Here is a 5,060-nt window from a genome sequence, read left to right as displayed (position 1 = left end):
TAATCATTTTATGGGGAATTAGTAAGTGGATGTATGTTTAATTAATTGTTGTGTAAGGTTTTCTTAACGGATTAACTATTCAGGAGAGGAAGAACTCAAACCCTAGCCTTGAAGACTCTAGGAAGTGATTTAGGTGAGAATTAACCCAAAATTGGTATGGCCTATCCGTGAACACCTTAGCCTCGAACCGGTTTGGATTGTGAGGTCAAGAGTAAGTAGTTCTTACCGACTCGTTATTCTGGTGGAAGATCAGAAGATCCTGTTTGGGTATCAACTACTTGATTGAACAAGGAACCCGAAGCTACAGTTAATTATGATTACTGAAGCGAGCTAATCACCCATGCTCAGATCTAACTAAATTTCCATAACAAATCTTCCAAGTTTTTCTATTTATATTATTTTATTTCTTTAGCTATTAAAAACCCTATCTTTATGTTTAGCTGTAATATAGTTTATTTAAGGTACTAATTCATTCTATTTGTGCTTAGGTTAAGATTAATTTAGTGCTCACCTCCCTTGGGTATGATCTTTGGAGTACTCACCTACTTCGTTGTAACTATATTACAACATGAACCGTATATTTTTAGACACCGCCTTTTTAACATATGTTGTGTAGGATTTTTACTCTGGACATTGGTACGGCTGGAGGTGGTTAGTAAACTGCCATCAGTGTCGCGACATCGATGTGACGAGGTCACTTAATGGTCTAAGAGTGTTTCCGTCTGCACAATGAACTTTAACACAGAATAGTCAGTCGAATTAGGTCAAGGATCAGCGGTCAAACCTAGGCATATAAATAGAATTGCTCTGAACAGTTTATGGACAACTTTTTACTTAGTTTTATTTTTACTTTCAATTGTAACCTAGATTTCTTTTCAGTTGTAGCTTTCATTTTAGTTTTCTATTTTGTTTTTTGCGAGGATCAGATTTTAGATCAATCAACTCTTCAATGGATTACGATTCACTCTTTTATAATTACATCAAGATTTTTCTTATCTATGTTTTTTATATGTTCTTAATGTTTTTATTTTCCATCAATTGCATTGTATCTGTTAAATCCATGGGGAACTAATCCGGTAAGGGAGATTAACGAGTGGATGTGAGATTAATTAACATTTATGTAAGGTTTCTTAGCGGGTCAGCTGGTTGAGATAGGCAACGAAAGAAGCGATATGGCTTCGAAAGTTCTTAATCAATCTTGAAGTCATTCCTAGTATGAAAAGAGTATAACACTGTATCGTGATAACAATGATGTAATAACTAATACCAAGGAAATAAAAAGTCACAAGAGGACCAAACACATTGGTCGGAAGTATCACTTGATATGAGAGGCAATAGCAGTAGGAATAATAAATGTGGTGAAAGAAGCTTCTAAAGATAACCTTGTGGATTTATTTACTAAGACTTTTGTAACTAGGAGTTTTAAGAAACATGCCAAGGATATAGGAGTGCGAAACATGACACATTTACTTCAATGGGGCAAATGGAAGATTGTTAGGAAATGTGTCCATATTGTAGTAAAAATGTAATTGTTTTCTACATATTTGAACGATGAATAAATAAATAAAGTTAATTTCATATTTCACTGTTATATTTTTGTGTTTCTGTCTTTCATGTTTTTGCATACATAGCAAAATTATGACAAGCAAATATTAGCTCATTGATTGTGTAAGTTCAAACTGATAATAAGTGGCATTGTAAAAATGTTTATATTGCGAGAAAGATAACTTACTTTAGTACATAAACTAAACAAGTTTATAATCCTGTAAAAGAATCAAAGTGAACGTTTGATTCAAACATTTAGATATAAGTGGAGGCTTATGCTCTAAAGATGATCGAGCCTACAGTCGATATGTTAGGTACATGACTTGTCTATGGCATGGCTTTACTAGAAACAATGGAATTCGTAACTCGATCAAAGATTTAACGATATACTTTCATCGACATTGTATGGATTGACAACTATGGAATGTGGCCACGGATTGCTTATTCTCAAACAAACAATTTATCACAGTCATTTGTTGACAGTGATCATATTAATCATTAAGAGGAAACAATGGTGACAATGAGATAAATTAGGATTGTATTGAGTAAACATATTTAACTTAAAGGAATCAAGGATATCATATGAGGGTAACACACACATGACGAGGTCATTGGAAAAAGTAATTGCATGAATTATTTTCGTAAAAAGTATATAATAAGAAGTTTTCAATCATGGTACTTCTTGTGGACTGAGTCCATAATTAAATAAATTGTGAATTATCAGAACGATGCTTCTGGATATAATTGCAATTACTAGAGCCTAATTGTATATGTCTAATTGTTCCCTCCGCTAGCTTAACAAAAGCTCGATCGGACTCCATTTGAATAAAAAAAATCTACAACTTTGGAAATAATTTAATTGAGTCGATTTATTTGATATGAAATTAAGTTGGGAGGTCGTGAGAATTGTTCAATTAGAGAACTTGATTAAAGAATTTTCTTGAAAAATTACTTTTGGAAAATCTCAGTGATTTTTAAGAGAATGAATTTTTATCAAACAAAATTAAATTAATAAAATTAATTAAAATAAATATGATATTTTTTGGAAATTAGTTTTCAAGTCAGACAATTGGCCTAATGAGTAATTGAACTTAAAAATTGGACTTGAGATCGAAAGCTGGAATCGAGAACCAAAAATCGAGATTAAAACCTAAACCTGGTCGAACTGAGCATAGTATGTGAAACCGAGCTGACGATCTAACCGGTGGCTAGACCAGACCGGTCGGGTAATCATTGGCATGAACCGGTTAGGTTGTCACAGGCTTGAACCGACCCAGCAACGGTCGAATTGCTCGATGTGTCGTAAAGGTATCGCACCTACGGTGACACCATCGAGCACGACAGTTGTGACGGCAGCATTCTAGTGGCCGGCGGATGATCGGCGGCATTCTTCGATAGTTGAGCAGTGGGAGAATTACACTCCTATTAGGACTCTATCAGATAATTTAATATTAATGTGATTAAGTTTGTCTTAGTTGAACTATCTAAACTCTCTTTATATAAAGAGAGTCCCGTGTCATTATTTTACACAAACTTAAGTTCAAGAGAAAGGAGTAGAAAGAAATTTCTCTGAAGAAATTATTTTAGAATATTTCTAGAAATATTTTTCTTATTTATAACTTGGCCTAGAAACGTTTGAGCGTGTTTTCAACTTAAAATTTGATCCTAGACATATCTAATCACTCACAAATAGTTAATGATTTCGAGATTATTTTAAAACTCATAAATTGATTTTTACCCTATTTATAAGATTTATTTAAATTGATTCCATGTTTAAAATCTCAAACATTTTCGAGATTTCAACTTCGCATGTGTTTCAATGACATCCCTCATCCGTACCGAATGTTGAGACGAGTAAGGTGTATTATAGCATTCTTGGTGTACGAAGTTGTGGCCTTGAAAGCAAAAAAATTCTTGCCCTGAGGCAAGACACGAATGATATAAGAGGAAAGTAATAAGTAATTCGTAAAAGAAAAAAGAAATTACGAAAAAATTTTCAAAAAATTAAATAAGTTTACCTCTAACCTATTAAATTGACTGTAGCTCATCATAATCGCATGTTAAAAGTGTTTATTGGAGAACTCCCCATAAATACATTTTAAAGGATTTTAAGTAATAATGAAACTATTAATTTATTTAAATTACATATCACTCAAGTTAAGTTTTGTTCTTTTGAGAGCCATAAGGGTAAACAAACAATTTTTTAAGCGTAGGTTTGGATGGGCGATTGGGTGCGATGCGGTGCGTTTAACTTATTTTTTGTCTCACGCTACAGTATTACTACTGTATATAACCTCACCACCACCATTGTTTTTACACTAACCGCAGGTAAACGCACTGCTCATTCAAACCCACCCTAAGTCAAAAGTTTTTTTTTATTACTCAAAATTACCGCTTTTCGAGTTAAATGATAATTTTTAAATTTTATATAATATTTATATTAAATATACAATTATTTTTATATTGAAATTTATTTGAAATATATAACATTATTTCTTTGAATTCGTAATAATTATATTTTAATATTTAAAATATAATTTATATACTCAAATTAAAATTTACAAATAATTAATATTAACTACTTAAAAAAATATTTAAAATTTATATTACAAATATATCAAAGTATCAATAATGAGTCAAAATAAATTATTTTTATATACTTCTGTCACAGCGGAAACTTAAAATTTTGAAAAACCTAGTCAGTTTGTGATATTTATAACAATATATTTTTTTTTCAAAATGTATCAATGCTTTGTGTGAAACAGATCCTAGATGTTCTCGGCTTTCAACCAAACAACCTTCTCCACTATTCTCGGACTACATCACTTCGAGTGTGAGTTTGAATAATCACGAATAAAACACAAATTTAGAAACAATTTATTAATTTCAGTGGGAAAATATATTTCTCTCAATAGAAACTGACAAAATTGTTATTCCCGAAAAGTATAATTTATACTCAGAAACTAAATTATCACTATTTTCGGGTAGAATAACAATATCTCAAAGTTGTATTATTTTAGCCCTACTAGTCCAATCTATTTATAATGAGAGATAGAATAATCTTGGTTGAATTAGTAAAATACAAATAATACTTATATGATAGAAAAACTAGCCCCCTAGTTCAACTAGAAGAGAGGGGCAGCACACCCTAGTTAAATATACTAGGTTGTCACCTCTCATATGTATTATTGTCCTCACATTATTTTTGCATATAAATCAAATAGAAGCAAATATTAGCTCACTAGTTTTCTAATGTTTAATTAATACTAAACGGTATTACGTGGTTGGATTGTAATATGGAAAGGCAACTTATATTAGTAGACGAACCTAAACATATTTTTAGTCTAATTAGAAATGAGCAAACCAATTGAAATGCTAATATGTTGTCTATCAAGTTCAATTTGGGAGATGCCTTGTTTTGGGCATCGGAGCTGATGACTCCCAGAAGATAGAAACATAAATGTAACTAACTGGACTGACAATACATCGGACAGGACCCAAGTAGAATAGATCCT

Source organism: Gossypium hirsutum, chromosome D09 (genome assembly GCF_007990345.1).
Source record: "Gossypium hirsutum isolate 1008001.06 chromosome D09, Gossypium_hirsutum_v2.1, whole genome shotgun sequence".
Lineage (NCBI taxonomy): Eukaryota > Viridiplantae > Streptophyta > Magnoliopsida > Malvales > Malvaceae > Gossypium > Gossypium hirsutum.
Note: the sequence above shows the minus strand (reverse complement) of the source record.